The following is a 19,090-nucleotide window of genomic DNA, read 5'->3' on the forward strand; positions in this document are numbered from 1 at the left end:
CAGAAATAATAAATGATTTACATCAGCTGTTGGACACCACAGACAAAATTTTTCAATAATTTATTACATTATGTAGTCTTTCATTTTACAAATTATTATGTTTTCAGGCATGCTACCTAATGATTAACTCCTTAGTATTTGAACATAGTCATCTAATTTGGATCACATGTAGTATCATTGAGACTTCATCTCTAAGAAAATATAGTCATGGCTGGTTTTTGAAAATTATATTTCTTTAAATGTTGTACTTTATTTTTTTAAGACTTCATTGATTTATTTGAGAGAGAGAGAGAGAGAGAGATTGCAAGTGCATGAACATGGGGAAGGGCAGAGGGAGAGGGACAAGCAGATTCCCCATTGAAGCAGGCAGATCCCAGGACCCCAAGATCATGACCTGAGCCCAGGTCAGAGGCATGACCGCCTGAGCCACCCAGGCACCCATGCTTGTACCTTCCAACATTTAATTATAGTATATCATTCATAAATGCACATCAGTCATGAACTTTATAATACTAATGCTCCCTTATGATCCTCTAAACGTCTATGTTAAATCACTGAACCTTTTTAACAGGGGCACTTCAGCTCTAAACAGTATAATACACTGTAACACCTTGGAATCTTGGTTCTCATAAATTTATTTTAACCACCTCCATGTTACCTTCCAAATTTACACATTTTACTCCTTACCAAAGACATTACTCACTTTTCAGGTTTTATTCTATTTTAGGAAGTAGTCTCCCTGTTTTTATCTTGTGTTAGACGTGCCCCTGCAAGCCTGATAAGGAAACCTCAAGCGAAAATGAAATTAGAAGAAAAAAGCTAAGAATGATGATAGTAACATAATGATTCCAACATCGTAACCAAGCATTTCATTTCTTTCAAACTGTGGAGTATATATTAAATTATATAAATTATGTTACCATTATTAGTATTTTTATTTTGTCCTAACAACTTATCTGTAGAAATATTTATTATTACATAATATGTTAGTTTCCTGTCCATTTTTTAAAATGAATTTCTCATCCACATTTTTAATAAGGTACTTAAAGCTGAGATGTTTCCTTTATGAACTATTATAGAAGGGTCAGAGCATTGATTTAAGCATCTTCTACAATATTTAGATCCCTTAATAGAAGATATGATTCTGTCTTCTTCACTAAGAGCTGACGATGGGTCAATGAAAGCCAACTGAAATTCACTGAATTCTAAATTCCTTGTAATTCCTTGTATGTACTTATTTTCAATGAGCAATACAACTTCTAAGCTTCCCTGAAATTTGACCAACTGTATGTATTTTAGTGCTCACTAGACAAAATGATTTTACCAAAGTAAAAAAAAAAAAAAATTATGGAACAATACATTCCAGTATATTACCATAAACTACATTTGCATATGTATGTTAAGAGTTGAGAGGGCCATTTGGAAAAAAGAGAGACCAGATTTGAATTACCAAGCAAAAAGGAAAAGGAAAATAAAAACGAATAAAAAAAAATTCCCCCTAGTGTGACATGGCTTCATGCATTTAAAGCTTTAGTCCCATCGATATATCTGTTTATATGTATAAATAAATGAGAAAGAACCCAGGCTGTGGTATATCAAAGAGAATCTAGTCAGAACAATAGAGAACAATAGGTATTTCACAGGAAGGTCTTAACCTAGGGAATCACTTGCATAGAATGTGAAGGGCTCATAAAAACAACAATAAAAGGAACATTGAGATAATCCAGGGAGGGGTAGTAAGGACAAGTAGCCGGCACCACTAACCATGGGGGTGAAACAGTAACTACAGCAGCTTAGAAACTTGGAGGAGTGAGCTCCTAAGAGCTGGCACTCTGACCTCTGAGTAGGGCATGCAGTCGGACTAGTTCTATTATCCCTGAAAAGGTGCAAAAAACTGTCTATGGGAGAGTCAAAAAAAGCGAATAGCTAAAACCAAGAGAACCGCCCTGCTTCTACTCCAGGGAGCCAACTCCCATCCCAAACTTCTACAACACAAAATCATGAATTCACACACCATCCCAGTGTCTAACAAGGACCTTACTCCTGCATCAAAATGCTTTTCCAGTCACCCATGTTCTGGCCAGCGTTTCATCTCAGCAGAACCTCCAGCTGATTAACCAGCCTTCTCTCTCATTATGAGAAAATGAATCCCAACAATGGTGAAAAACATAGACTGCACAATTATTACCTGCTGACTGCGGCTCAACATGCCTCCTGGGCAATAATCCACTCCAGGTACGTAAGGTGACCTAAAGTTTATTTATTTGCTGGCCCCATTTGACGCAAGAACCCCTGGGACAGAGAGTATGCAAGAATCTTCGCAGCAATTATGCAGGAGGGAAGCTGGGATTTCCACCCCAGAATCTTCTGAGTTACTAGTAAGAGGTTCTACATTTATCTTTCTCTTTTCCCTTGGCTTCTGCCCATGCCCTTTCTTTAAGAATCTGGGGGCTGCTATTTCAATACTATCCTTGTCACTACTAATTTAGTCTTGCCTTAATTATTGCCACAGCCTCCTTAATTGTCCTCATGTACACAGTCTTGGCCATAAAAATGCGTTCTTCACATAAAAGCCAAGATGAAGCATCAGGCATGTATGCCTCAGGCCATTCTGCTTAAAACTCTCTAGAAATCTTTCAATTCCATCCAATTAAAATCCCCAATTGTTCCAATTTCCTAGTAGATCCTAAAAGATCTGTGCCTTAATTCTTTTATGTCATCTGTTTCCTCCCTCTCTCTGGCTCATTCCCTTAAGCCATACTAGCTAGCTTTCTTGCATCTTCTTCCTTTTTAAAATTAATTAATTAATTTTAGAAATATATATATATATATATTTTTTTTTTTGACAGAGAGAGAGAGAGAGAACTCATCAGGAAAGGGAGAGGGAAAAGCAGGCTCCACGATGAACAGGAAGGGGGTGGTGGAGCTCAATCCCAGGACCTGAATCGAAGAAGGCAAACGCTTGACCAACAAAGCCACCCGGGGGCCCCTCTCTTGCTTCAACTTGGACAAATCACATATATCTAATCTCAGGATTTTGTCCCTATTCTAACGTTCCCCTTTTCCTTCCTTTATATGCATGGTTGTTCTCATGCTCAATTCAATTTTCTGCTCAAACATCACTTAACAGAGTCCATTGATAAACACTCTGTAAAACATAATTCTAACCATTCATTAGTTCCTATTCTATTTTATCTTTTTTACAAAATTTATTTCTGCCTAAACAGGTAAAACAATTATGTATCTTCTGACTCAATCCATCAGAAGCTGAGTTCTGTAAGAAACGTCTGTATTTTCACTGATACATCAATGTCACCCAGAAGTGTTACTGGCACATATTAGATGTTTAATTATTAGTTATTGACCAAATGAATGTTGAATAAAGTCATCCACTGAATCCCTTAGACCTTTTTCACTTTATTCATTAAAATAATCCAATCCTGGGTACGACTAATTTATGACAGTATCCACCACTATCACAAAAGATCTAAACTCTCTTAAATCAAGTTTCCCAGGAGGGAATGGGATGGGCAGATGCTTAAAAGTAAACTTCTCAATGAGAAACATTTCCTTTTTGTAATTCTATAAACTCATGGCAACACAACCAGAAATGTGCCTTCCTGGAATATCCACTCTTTCTTTTCTGTTCTGTTGTGTACATAATTACACAAAGTGTCTCCAAACCCTAAATTCCTTATTCTTAGCCTTTGATTTGACCTATTATTTTCATTTAGAAAATATTAAGATCCAATGAGAAATGTTTCATCTTCTGATCACCCACCTATATCTGAAAACTATCCTATAATCCTTTTCTCCTATTAACAACGCCGCAGCTCCTTCCACTCTAAATAACCTGCTTTCAATATCTTTCCCTCCTGCCTTATGAAGAACGGACCACTACTCTCCTCTCTTCTCACTTCCTCACTCCACCACCCCTTCTCAGATCAATATTTCTCAGTAACTTTTCAACGTGTTCCCACATAACAAATACAAACATACCGGAAAATCTTCACTCAACTTCTCATGTACCACTAGCTAAAATAATAGACTCTCCTTCCCATCATGTTTCATTTCAAAAGATTTCCTCCACTTTTGTCTCTCTTTCCTTAACCCGTTTTATTCTGGAATCTGGTTTCATCACTCAACAAAACTTTCTTGCTGAGGGAAATCATAATATCCATAGCTCTAAATCCAGAACATCTCTACCTATGGTACTTGATATTTCAGCTACCTGTGATGCTACCAATTCCTCCATTCCAAAAATCACCAATGCTGTTGACTTCTATGACACATCCTGTTCTGTACATTTTTTCTTCTTTTCTGCCCTTTGCTCTCAGTTTGCTTCTCGAGTCTGTTCTCTTTTTTCACATTAGGGAGCTCTCCGAGCATCATGCTTGGTCCTCTTCCTTTTTGCTCTGTGATCTATCCCTAGGTGATGTCATTCACAATTCTGGCTCTAATACTATCTACATATAACTAAAATTCACATTAAAATGTGAGCATCAACCTTAAATCAGAGCATCAAATTTGGATCTCTCCCCCCAACTCTCTACATACTCATTGTTGTGCTATTCTCAGAAGTTATCAAGAATGCTCCTGCTTATAGATTTTATACTTGAGGACCCTGTTGCCTGGGTAGTTCTTAATGCAGTTGATGTCTTCTTATAGTAAGACCTACAGGCTTCCCCTTAAACGAGGAGTCAGATGGAGCAGCCTTCTTACACTTCTTTATTACATCAACCCTCTGGTATATTCTATTCAAAGTACCTGCCATAATCTGTAATGATAATAGTAATAATAACAATAATATTTGTATTGATAAGAGGATTAATAATGATTTTATTAGTAGTAATTTCATTGTTAATATTATTAGAGTAAAACATGTATAAAGCTGGGGGAAATTGAAGTATAGATGATAGAAAATACTTACTTTTAATCCTTCCAGCCAAATACAGCAATCACTGGGATTCTGATATGTGTCTAGACTACTGAAGTTTTAATTTCACTGTGTTGATCTGAGTATGCATTTCATAGATCAACATACACTTAAATGTAAACTTCTTAATGGGAAATATTTTATTTTTTTTGCCTTCAAAATGATTAGCTACCATACATGAAAACCAAAGGATTTTAGTTAAAAACATGGATAAAGGAACGAAATTGGAAAAATGTTTGTGGCAGGACTATATTGTTCCATCAAAATGAGATTTCAAGTATCTCAAAGTAAACATATTGGAACCATCTGGAACAAATCAAATGGTAAAAGAAATAAGGAAGTAATTACTATTTTTTGGACTGAAAAATAAATCTTAATTGTATTCTTATTTGATGGTGACCATATGTTTTATAATTGTTTTTCCCTCTAAAAAAGGAGCATGGTTGTATACCTAATATACACCATGGATTTACCTTTCATAGAAACGGAAATCTCTTTTTCTGACTTTCATCTGCTAATGTGCAAACATGGTTTTGATTTATTTTATTTTATTTTTCTTATTTTTGGCAGTCTTTGTGTGATTCGGCACTAAGGTAATTAATGATGTCTTCATAAAATGAGTGAGTAGTGTTCCTCTGTGTTCTATTTTATGGAAGAAGTTGTGTGAAACTTGGTGTTATTAATTCTTAAGTATCTGGTAAATTTCAAGTATTTAGATAGTTTTCTATTGTCTCTCTCTCTTTTTTTTTTTTTGATTTCTAGTTTGAGTCTATAATGGTCAGATAAGCAACTCTGTATGATTTCAGTGTTTTGAAATTTTGAGTTTTAACACTCAAGATGCAGTCAGTATCATTCAATCTAAAAGGTCTAAAAATGTGTATTTTTCCATTTGAGTAAAGTTTTCTGTACATGTTAATTATACTAATTATGTTGACCATGTCTATATTCTGCTGATTTCTGATCTGGTGATTCAAACAGTTGTGTGACTAATAGGGGTATATTGAAGTCCCCAAAACTCTAATTATAGGTTAATCTGTGCTTGAGTATTCTAAAACATTTGCTTACCAAATTTCTGGGTAAAATTTCTCCATCTTCTATGAGTGTTTGTCTATCTCAATTGTATTTTCCTCCTCTGGCCAGAGAGGGGTTTTGTTTTATTTTGTTTTTTGTTTTTTGTTTTTTTGTTTTTTTGTTTTTAGACTGTTTTCCTGTGACCTTGCTGTCCATGTGTACCTTCAAATATAGCTCCATCCCACCCTTCTGCTCATTCCCAACATTATAGCTGAGAAAAAATAGTTGTTAACTCATATTCAGTTACCAATCAATAGTAACTTTTGGCTTAGGGTAAAACCTATGTAAATTTTCCATTTGCTGTGTTATGTACCTATTCACACATATGTGCACAGCACAAGCATATGTTCGTATATTGCACATATTCCAAAATACCTGATTACACCAGGGATTATTAGCATGATGCATACTTTTTAATCTTTTAAATAATGCTCTGTGTGACCCTCATTAATTATAATGAAAATGAATCTTTCATTATATTTACGATATTTCTAGTGTTTTGTAGTTTCTATTTTGGATTCAATTTATAATTATGGTAGCATAAAATAGATAAGTTTGTAACTTGGACAGCATAATACAAAATTGGAAGTACATATAACTACATTTCATTGAATTCCATAGTCTTGATCATAACTGAAAAATCAGATGCTAAATTTAAATATGCTACATGAATCACTTCAATTACATTATTTCTCCTTGACATCATTTAGATTACATGTACCTCAAACTAAATGGTTTAGTAGAAGCTAATAAAAGACTGTGGTAATGTCATTTGACTACATAAAGTTTAACATCTTTTGGTCTCCTTTAGCATTAAATTTTTCTTTTTTATTTCCTTTTGTTATTGCTTTGGTGATGCTGATGGTGATGCTGATGCCCACGGTAGTTCTGCAGATATTCGGGGCATTAGCAGCATCATGAAACATTGGCATTTACAGCAATGGCCTAGAGATTGTTTGAACCTGATGAAAGAAGAGAATGGAAGAAAAGATACATGAATGATATTCCGCTTCAATAGGTATAAAGGTATACTTGGCTTTATCTACTGAAACTTCAAAAAACTGACTCAATTTCCTTTTAGTATATTTTACTATTGTGGGTCAATAAAAAACTAGGTAGTCATTTAATTTTGAAAACAATGCAAACTTTTCTAACTTTAAGTCACATAATTGTATATATGAGGGTTTTGATGTATGTATATATATCTGCTGTATTAAAAGGGTTGCTGACATTTAAAGAAACTCAGAGGAAACATAATTTGAAAGTCTGTAGTGTGTCCTGTGTCATGATTTAAATGTGATGCTCAATGTTTCAATATCTTCTATTAGACTGATATATGTCTCATTCTCAGGAGAGTCAGTGAAATGCTCAGTCATCAAAAAAATAATTTTGAAAAAATAATAATTTTGCTACTCTATTTAGACAATCTGTCTCTTTCCTTCCAGCGCTGAAATTTTTCTGCCAAGACTCTTTCATCGACAAAGTATACAGGCATTAAAATTCACTTAAAAAAGTGCAAATTCTGTAGAAACATACACATGAAGGGCATTTTGCTGTTCTGGACTTCCTTATTTATCGGGAGAGATTTGTGTATTAATTAGCTAACTTTGAACACATGAATGAAAGCCTATGTAAATGAAGTCAGCACAGAAGACTTTGATACTTTAAGAAGCCATTAAATGTTTAGGAGTCATTTAGAGCATTGCTCCCCAAAGTCTGTTCTATGGATCAGCAGTAACAATAAACCATAGGAACTTGTTAGAATTGGAAAGCCCCCCGCTCCCCGCCCCCACCACCCCTTCAGAACTATGGAATCATAATCTGCCATTGAACAAGATATCCAGGTGTTTTCTATGCACATAAAAGTTGAAAAAGCACAAATGAGAATGAAGCAGATGAGTATTGCCACACAGACTGGGTAGTTGTCCCAGGAAATGTGATCCTAGATAATATAAAGCTCAGAGTATATACTGGCCAGAGAGGTCAATTTATTTCAGGGGAAATAAGCATACAAGTGACAAAGAAAGGCGACACATATGATTTAGACAGCTAAAACTTACTTGATTACTAAATATTTTGAAACAGAATACTAGCATAGAAATTAAAAATAATCAATGAATAGTTTGACATTAGATCTAAGAGTTTTGGAAAGATAAATAATACACTTAAAGTCAATTATCTAAAGAAAATAGGGGCACTTGGGTGGCTCAGTCAGAGCATAAGTCTCTTGATCTTGGGGTTGTGAGTTTGAGCCCCATGTTGGATGGATATTACCTAAAAAAAAAAAAAAATCTTTTAAAAGTCAATTAACTGCCCGACTCTTGATTTTGGTTTAGGTCATGATCTTGTTGTCCTGGGATCAAGTCCCATATCAGGCTCTGTGCTCAGTCCCAAATCTGTGTGTCACTCTCCCTCTGCTCCTCCCCTACTCACGTGCATTTGTTCAATCTCTATTTCTAAAATAAATAAATAAAGTTTTAAAAAAATTATCCAAAGAAAATAATAGGCTAATCAACTAGAGATGGAATTCAGCAAGAAAAATAAAGCTCAATAAACAAACAAACAAAAAGCCAACAAATGAGTCCATAGAAGTAGATGTAAAATTGTGCTTTTTATCAACAGGAGGCTTTGTCATTGAATATATCTCCTAAATCTAAGTATTTAATCACCCTTATTTCTACCAAAAGTCTATGCCCATCATCATGCCTCATGGGACATCCCATGCCCCACCACCATTTCCCTGCATAGGAGCCAGAATGATCGTTTTTTAAAATGACGTTTTAGTATTTTAATATTAACTGATGTTTTTCAAATAATGATATTCTTTTGTTTAAAACCATATCATTGTGGTGGATCATATTTATTAATAGTAATAATAGCTGAAACCCCCCATTGCATTTATTAATGATATTAACAGCTAATGGGCATATGAGGTGTGCCATCTCTCTTTATGTTAAATGATCAAAACTAAAAAGTACTTTTTCTCCGAGCATGATGGTTACATCCAGGATACATGAGAAAAATGGAGGTAATGTTTGTTACACAGCTTGTCCTAGCACACTGGTGGTATGTGCAACATAAAGATAATCCAGCCTCACATGGATATGTACCTGGAAATGGTAGGAGGGGTTATAATAATCTTATTAGATAAATGTGAATATTCCTTTTTAATACTGTATCAAAATCCAATGAGTGTTAATTTATTAGAAATCAGTTACAATGTGGAATGTGGAAACATCAACAAACTTTTCAAACCGTAATTCTAGAACATTGTTCTGTCTTGCATTTTTAGTAGCTGTTCCACCCATACGTGATTTTGTATCATCATATCCTTGTTCATTTTGAAAATGATGACTTTGAATTCTACAAATCTTTCAAATGCTGACTGATTGCATTAAATGTTTTTTTTTTTTTCATTAAAATCCTATTCTCTCCACTGATTTGATTAGCAAATCCTTATTTTGAGAAGCTGTTGAACACATATTGAAAAGTTTACCATTTGTCACCATTGCAAATTTCGATTTTTATTTGGGAAGCCAAACGTTATTATTGACAAGTACTGTCTGTAGTTTTCCTACATGCTCACTTGCTCTATTTGCAAGAAAATGCAACCAAAAACAGAAATCCAGATGAACATAGTTTATCAGTCATTCTTCAAATAAAAATGGTGTCCCATGGGGGAGAAAAAAAAGCAGCTATTTCCATTTGCAGTGCACACAATCTCAGACGTGTATTTTTCTTGAGAGACCATTATACCTTCATTTGTGGTGGAAACTGTTCTGGATACGTTCTATATCATCTGTCAATATGTGAAAATTGTGTCTGCCTAAGAGTTGAGGTTTCTTTTCTGCTAAGTAAAAGAAATCCCTAGTTGAGACCAGCCATTGCTGCTACTGCTGCTACTTTTTCTTTGTCCTTTTCTTCCAAAAAAATAAAAAATAAAAAGGGAGGAGGGATGTCAAGAGAGGAACACAATGACTGCTACGTCCACTGGTGTTGGTGTTGTGATTTATGTGAAGTCACTGATAGTGTTACCCACAAGTGCTTTGTTGTCATCAGTGAAATGAACATGTACAAAAGAAACAAAACAAAACCCCTCAGCATTGTTTCAAAAATAATTTTAATATGCAGACTGCTTAATGAGTCTGAGTTATATGGGCGTCTACTGCACGCTTTCAGAACTGCTATTTTAGAATGATGAAAAATGTGAAGAACCCCTTCATACACCCATGGTGGAGGCCCTTCTACTGTTCTCCCAGAAACGCTCTCCATGTTAAGAATTCAGATGTTTGCATACATCTGAAGAAGGGAAATCATTATGTAATAAAACTAATAAGAAAGTATAGGGAAAAAGGCAAGAACTAACAATAATATTGAACCTCCTGAATGCAGTATCTGAAGCAATGGCTGAATGCCAGCATTACTCCCACGGGCACCTCCATTATCTATTGAGAATAAGGGACAATCCACAAGGATGGGGCTCTGTTCTCACATACTGGTGGTCACTGTGGATCATTTGACCTGATGCCAGACAACAAGAAAATAAACTGACATAATGATGTGACACTTCCTGACCAAATTAAAACAAAAACAATTTTTTAAAGATTTTATTTATTTATTTGTGAGATAAAGTGAGCACTCCTGTGATAGAGCAGGAGCAGGGGGAGGAGTAGAGGGAGAGGAAGAAGCAGGCTCCCCACCAAGCAAGGAGCCCCACGTGGGGCTCAATGGGGAGACCCTGGGATCATGACCCCAGCCGAAGGCAGACGCTTAAAACGACTGAGCCACCCAGGTGCCCCTAAAACAAACAAAAATTAATTAATCCATAACTGAAAATTGACTATCCTGGAACCTGTCGGATATTAGAAGTCATTATATAATGACTAAATTGATTGAACTGAGAAAAGTGAAAATTCTGACAATCACGACGAATACGACTGCTGTAAAGTATCTTCCATAATATAGTCATTAATAAATAGGAGCCTCCTCTTCAACTAACTGGTTTTCTTTTGCTTACACTTTTAACAGATTAATTACTTTCCCATAAAATCAAGAAAACATGTTCCATATATAGAGGATATCTGACACCAAAGATGTTAGCTTTATTTTTTTAAGAGGTTAGCTTTAAATCAGATATATTTAAATAGCTAAAGTTGTTTTTTTTTTTTAATGGCTTGGTTTGCATACAAAGCAATAATATCTTTCTCCACCCACATTCAACAAAATATGATCTTCACATAATTAGCATTCCCCTTCATTAAAGTTAGTTTTTAGCAGTGCAGGTAATAAATATATCTTAGTCTCTAAATAAGCTTGCTATTCAAGATAAGACAAGCTGCTCCATTGAAAATGACCTTTCAATCTCATGAAAGAAAACAATGATTATTTTAAAGCATGTGGTTCCAGATATTTTCTCTACTTGTACAAACATGTGGTTTAATCCATAAAAAATATAAAGCATTGCTTGACTTATTTTTATTTGCCTGAATGTTTGATACACAATATTTTTAGAACTTTGACAACACTGAGCAATATGCTTTGGAAATATATTGACATCGATATATATGTACAAACATAAATAAAATATATAAATAAACTATATGTAATATGATATGTATATACATGATACATGAGTTTGGTGCATTTTTTATAATTGTGTTCCATAGTTCCATAGTATGATTGCCTCATTGACAGTTTACTCCAAATATATCACTATTATTATCATCACATGCTTTCTTTTTGGTCGCTTCTCTCGGACAGATTCCATGAAGCAAAACTGGTGGATCACAGATATATAAGGAATGTATCTTTAAGGTTTAGATAGATGATGTTGATTATCCCTCATCAATGTCATTTTGATATAATAATGTTATATTATATTCAAGTGAGTCTGTCTTTAATACAAAATATATGATTCTGGTTTAGCCCTTAAGACCATTTTGACCTTTAAGCCTACGTTGCTTACGTAAGTCAAACAACTGTTAAAAGTAAAACCAGGGGACGCCTGGGTGGCTCAGTCGGTTGGGCATCTGTCTTCAACTCAGGTCATGATCTCAGGGTCTTGAGATCCAGCCCCATGTCGGGCTCCCAGCTTGGCGAGGAGTCAGCTTCGCCCTCTCTCTCTGCCTGATGCTCCCTGATGCCTGATGCTCCTGATCTCCCCACCCTGCTCATGCTGTCTCTCTCTCTTTATCTCTCTTTCTCTGTCAAATAAATAAATAAATAAAATGTTTATTAAAAAAAGATAAAACCAAAGGGGCTCCTGCATCGTGTAGCCAGTTGTGCCTGACTCTTGGTTTCAGCTCAGGTGGTGAACTCAGGATCATGAGATCAAGCCCCATGTGAAGTCCTCTAGTCAGCATGGAGGCTGCTGGAAATTCTTTTCCCCTTTCCCACTCCCCTTCCTGCTCGTGCTCACTCTCTCTCTAAAATAAATAAATACATCTTAAAAAATAATAATTGAAACCAGGATGCAAACCACATTGCTGATAGAATGTCTCACTATTGAAATTTGTTTTGTGGATACGTATGCATGTGTACACTTTACAATTTCTTTTATTTCCCTCCCAATTCTATTAAGAAATAACAGACACGTGACTGTTTAAGGCAGACAGCGTGATGGTTTGGTTTGCACATATTATGAAACAATGACCATGACGGGTTCAGCTAACATCCAGTATCTTGTATGGATACAATAAGAAGAAAAGAAAAAAGGAAGAACAAACTGTCCTTGTGATGAGAACTCAGGATCTGTTCTCCTAACAACTCTCCTATACGTTATACGTCAGTGTTAGCTACTGTCAGCAAGTTGTACATCACATCCCTAGGATTTATTGATCTTATATCACTGCGAACGATAAGCCTGACCTCTTTTTCTGCCTTCTTTCCTTCTTTTTTTGGATTCCATTTATAAACGAGACCATGCAATGTTTGTCTTTCTCTGTCTGATTTATTTCATGGAGCACAATGCCTTCAAGATCCATCCATGTTGTCACAGAGGTGACGTTTCCTCTCTGTTATAGCTGAGTAGTATTCCATTACAAATGGATAATGCAACGTATCTGTTCCTCCACCAGTTGACTCTCGGGTTGTTTTTATGCCTTTGTAATTGTAACAGCTGCTACGAACAAGGAGGCGCAGATGTATTTTTGAGCTAGCGTTTTTGTTTCCTTGGACTATATTCCCAGAAGTACAATTGCTGGCTCATATGGTAGTTGAATTTTTATCATTTTTTGAGGATTCTCCAAGCTGTTTTCCATAGTGGTTGTGCCAATTTACAATTTTACCAACAATGCACAAGTGTGCCCTTTTCTTCACATTCATGCCGACATTTGTTATTTCTTGTGTTTTTGATGATGGTTATTCCAACAGGGATGAGATAATATCTCCTTGTGGTTTTAACTTGCATCTCCCTACTGTGAGTGACATTGAACATTTTTCCATGTATCTGTTTGGCCTTTCCTATATTTTCTTTGGATAAATGTCCATTCAAGTCTTTTGGACATTTTGGTTGGGTAATTTTATTTTATTTTTTCCATTGAGTTGTATGAACTCTTTATATATGTTGGATGTGAACTCTTTAGCAAATGTATGTTTTGCAAATATTTTCCCATTCTATAGGTTATCTTTTCTTTTTTAAGATTTTATTTATTCATTTTAGAGAGAGAGAGAGAGCACAGGTGAGCAAGGGGAGGGGCAAAGGAAAAGAGAGAGAGTCACAAGCAGACTCTCCATTGATCGTGGAGCCTGTTACAGGGCTCCTAGGAAGATGAGATCATGACCTGAGCTGAAACCAGGAATCGGAAGCTTAACTGACTGAGCCGGTTAGGTGCCCCATCTGTAGGTTGTCTTTTCACTTTGTTGATAGTTTATTTTCTAAGAAGAAGCTTTTTGATTTGATGTAGTCCCACTTGTTTATTTTTTACTTTGTTGCTTGTGCTTTAGGGGTCATATTAAAAAAATTATTACCAAAATCCATAACAAAAAGTTTACTCCTATATTTTCTTCTTGGAGCTTTATGGATTCAGGTCCAATTGTTAAGTATTTAATCTATTTTGAGTTAATTTTTGTGAGTGGTATTAGATATGGATCTGGCTTCATTCTTTTATGTGTAGATATCCAATTATCTCAGCATCGTTTTTTTGAAGAGACAGTCTTTCTCATCGAATATTCTGAGCTCCTTTATCAAATATTAGTTGACCTATATGCTTGGGTTTATTTCTGGTCTCTGGATCCAGTTCCATCACTCTGTTTATCTGTTTTGATGCCAATACCATACTATTTTGATCACTAAAGCTTTTGTAATATAGCTCGCAATCAGGAAGTGTGATGCCTCATGTTTTGTTCTTCTTTCTCAAGATTTATTTAGCTATTCAGAATCTTTTCTGGTTCTACATAAACTTTAAGAGTGATTCTCTTACTTCTGTGAAGTATGCCATTGGAATTTTCATATAGATCGCATTGAATCTATAGATGGCTTTTGTTCATACTGATATTTTAACTGTATTAATTCTTCCAATCTATAAACATGGGATATCTTTCCATTTCTTATGTCTTTTTGGATTCCTTTCAGCAATGTCTTGTAGTTTTCAGAGTAGAGATCTTAGACATCCTTGGTTAAATTTATTCCTAAGTATCTTATTGTTTTTAGTGCTATTATAAGTGGGATCATTATACCTTTTCATTATATGAAAATGGTATATCTATATCATTATATATTTTCTTTATATCTTTTTTGGAATATTAAATGTTACTATGTAGAAATGCTACTGATTTTTGTATGTTAATCTCATACCTTCCAACCTTACTGAAGTCATTGATTAAATCTAGCAGCTTTTTGGTTGCATCTTTATGATTTTCTCTATATAAAATCATGACATCTATGAATAGAGACAATTTTACTTTTTTTTTTTCAATTCTCTTACCTTTTATTTGTTTTTCTTGTCTGACTGTTCTAACTAGGACTTTTAGTAGTATATTGAACAGGAATGGTGAGAATGGGCACCCTTGTCTTGTTCCTGACTTTAGAGGAAAAGATTTTATCCTTTTACCATTGATATGATGTTTGCAGTGGGTTCGTTATTATACATGGCCTCTGATATATTGAGATGTCACTTCCATGCCTAATTTGCTAAGTTTTTATCATGAATGAATGTCAATTTTTTCAGTTGCTTTTTCTGCATTGAGATCATCAGACAATTTTCTTTCATCCCATTCATATAATGTATCATACTGATAGATTTGCCTAAGTTGCAGCATCCTTGTATCTCAGGGATAAATCCCTCTTGATCTTGCTGAATGATCCTTTTGATGGGCTGCTCAATTCAGCTTGCTAGTATCTTACTGAGAATCTTTGTATCCATATTCATTAGAGATATTGACCTATGGTTTTCTTTTCTATTACTGTCCTTTTTTGGTTTTGGTATCAGGATAAAACTGGCCTCATAAAATGAGTTTGGGAGCACTCCCTCCTTTGTGATATTTTGAAAGAGTTTGAGAGGACTGGTATTAATTCTTAAAATGTTTGATGTTTGGAAAAATTTACCAATGAAGTCATCTTGTCCTGGGCTTTTTTTCTTTGGGAGATTTTTGATTACCAATTCAATCTCCTTAATGTAATTGATATTTTCAGATTTTCTGTTACTTTCTGATTTTGGCTTATTTAATTTGTATGGTTCTAAATTTTTTTCAATTTATTCTAGATTGCTCAGTTTGTTGACATATGTTCATAATACCCTCTGATTGTCCTTTAGAATTCTGGTGTCAGTTGTAATCTCTCTATTTCATTTATAATTTTAATTATTTTTTTCTCTTTCTTTATTTGGGCTAGCTAAGAGTTTGGCAGTGTTATGTATCTTTCAAAGAAACAATTCTTAATTTGGCTAATCTTTTCTTTTTTTCTGTTCTTTACTTCATTTATTTCTGCTCTAATCTTTATTATTCCCTGCCTTTTGTTAATTTTCAGCTCAACCAGTTCTTTCTCTAGTTGCTTAAGCTGTAGAATTAGATTATTTATTTGGGACTTTTCTTGTTTCTTAGTATAGGTGTTTATGGCTGTGAACTTTACTTTTAGAACTGCATTTTTTGCATCTCATAAGATCTGGTATTTTGTGTTTCTGTGTTTGCTTGTTTCAAGAAATCTTTTAATTTTCCCTTTAATTTCTTACTTTATCCATCAAATTTTCAGAGAGTGTCATCTAATTCCCACATATTTGTGAATTGTCTAGCTTTTCTCTTGTTGGTTTCTAGTTTTATAAAGATACTTGGTACAAAAATAGTCCATATGCACTTGAGAAAAAAATGAATGTTCTGTTGTTGAGTAGAATGTTCTGTATGTGTCTCCTATATGTATAGGACCATTAGGTCTACAGTGTTGTTTAAATCTGTTTCCTTGTTGATTCTCATCTAGATTATCTATCCATTGTTGAGAGTGAGGTATTAAAGTCCCTACCTATTATTATATTACAGTTTTTTTTCCTTTTAGTTCTTTTATTTTTAGCTTTATATATTTAGATGCTTTGATGTTTGGTTCATAAGTATTTATAATTGTTAATCTTGATGTATTGACCTCTTTATTTTTTTAAGGTTTGATTGTTTGTTTGAGAGAGAGAGAGGACAAGCAGAAGGGAGGAGCAGAGACAGAGGGAGAAGCACACTCCAATTCCTGCTGAGCAGGAAGCCCAACACCTGGCTGGATCCCAAGACCCTGAGATCATGATCTGAGATGAGGCATGACTGAGCCACCCAGGCACCTTGACCCCTTTATTATTATATATTGACCTACTTTGTCTCTTTTTACTATTTTTAGTGTAAAGCCTGTTTTGTCTAAGTATAGCTATCCTTTTGTTTTTTTTTCCAGATATATATTTCCTATCCTTTTAGTCTCACCCTATATGTGTCTTTAAGCCTACAGTGAGTCAGTATATTGTTAGCTCTTTTTGTTTGTTTGTTTACATTCAGGCATCCTAAGGCTTTTAATTGGAAAATTTAACATGTTTACATTAAAGTAATTATTGGTAGGTAAGGACATACTCTTGCCATTTTCTTAATCTTTTTTGTTGGTTCGTAGATCCGTGATACTTGTTTCTTATTCTGATACCTTTTTTCATGTTTCAGTGTTACTTGGTATTAGAATGTTTTGACTTCTTTATTGTGTAATCACTACGGGATTTTTCTGTTAGTATTATGAGGCTTACGAAAATATCTTAAACTTACAAAACTTATTTTAAACTATAATAATGTCACTTCAATAGAATTCATAAACTTTTTTTTAAAAGATTTTATTTATTTATTCATGAGAGACACAGAGAGAAAGAGGCAGAGACACAGGTAGAGGGAGAAGCAGGCTCCATGCAGGGAGCTCAACATGGGACTCGATCCCGGGTCTCCAGGATCACACCTCAGGCTGCAGGCGGTGCTAAGCCACTGCACCACTGGGGCCACCCTAGAATTCATAAACTTTATACTGTACTACTCCCCCTCACATTTTAAGTAACTAGTATTACAATTTACAAGATTTTTAAATATTGTGTGACAAAAAATAGATAATTATAACTGAGGTTAATTTCACTACATTATTATTTATTTTTATTTTTATTTTTTTACTTTTTTTATTTTTTATTTTTTTTATTTTTTTACTTTTAACCTAGAGTTGTGAATTATGTACTACTGTTGCCATATTGCTGAGTCTCTGACTATATATCTTTTTGCCATTATCGGTAAGATTTAAAATTCCTTTTAATATTTTTATGACGTTAATTAGTGTTCTTTACTTCCATGTAAAATAATTCGTTTTATCATTTCTTGTAGGACAGGTCTGATCATAATTAATTCTCTCAGCTTTTGTTTGGACACGTTTTTACCTTTTGTTTCTGAAGGACAACTACACTAGTATATATATATTTTTTAAATAGGCTCTACACCCAGTGTGGATCCCAACATGGGCTTGAACTGATAACCCTGAGATCAAGAGCAGGGCTGAATCAAGAGTAGGATGCTTAACCAACTAAGCCACTGAGGCATTCCTGGGTATTGAATTTTTGATTTACAGTTATTTTTCTTCAATATTTTGAACATGTCATTTCCTTTTCTCCTGGTCGTCAGTTTCTGTTGAGAAATCCACCAATGGGGCACTTGGGTGGCTCAGGGGTTGAGCATCTGCCTTTGGCTCAGGGCGTGACCCTGGGGTCCTGGGATCAAGTCCCACATGGGGCTCCCTAGAGGGAGCCTGCTTCTCCCTCTGCTTATGCCTCTGCCTCTCTCTCTCTGTGTCTCTCATGAATAAATAAATAAAATCTTAAAAAAACAAAAGAAATCCACCAATCATCTTATGAGGATTCTCTTATATTCAACATCCCTTTTTTCTTTTGCTGCTCTTAAATTTTTTTTCTTTATCTTTGATTTTTGGCAATTTAATAATATTGTTCCTCGGTATAGAACTATTCAAATTCAGCCTTTTGCAATCCTTTGAGCCTCATGGATCTTGATGTTTATTTCTCTTCCCAAGTTCAGGAAGTTTTCAGTAATAATTGTTTTAAATATATCTTCTGTTCTGGAAATGACCAAAGCCACTGGATGGGATTATCACTTGGACACTACAGGTATGAACTCAGTCTGCTAAGAAATACATGCTGATTATTACAATCCACTTTCCACTTCTCCATCATAAGTCAGATTCCCTGTGGTTAAGCCTCATAGATTTCCCTGAATAGAGACTCTCATAAAACAACCCCAATGCTAAAGGGAGCTTATCATCCCCCTAGGGTTCTCCTCACCACTAGAGGAACCAGAGGCTAAGGGGAGACCTCTCCATGTGGTGCTGATCTGGCCTGGAAGATGGGCAATGCCTTTAATGGGTAGTCACTTACGTAATTTCTCTTAGTCTTTGTGGCATAGAGGAGGTGCTCTAGCCTCACCCAGTCATGTTCTACAATTCTGTCAATAATATTTTATTCTTGAATAGTTGTTAGTTGTTCTTCCTATGAGGGAGTGAAGTCAGAAACAATCTATGTCACCATCTTAGTGATGTCACTCCTACATTTTCTTAGTTGAAACTATTATATTTACTGTGCCATTGTCTCTTCT

Source organism: Canis lupus, chromosome 4 (assembly GCF_011100685.1).
Source record: "Canis lupus familiaris isolate Mischka breed German Shepherd chromosome 4, alternate assembly UU_Cfam_GSD_1.0, whole genome shotgun sequence".
Lineage (NCBI taxonomy): Eukaryota > Metazoa > Chordata > Mammalia > Carnivora > Canidae > Canis > Canis lupus.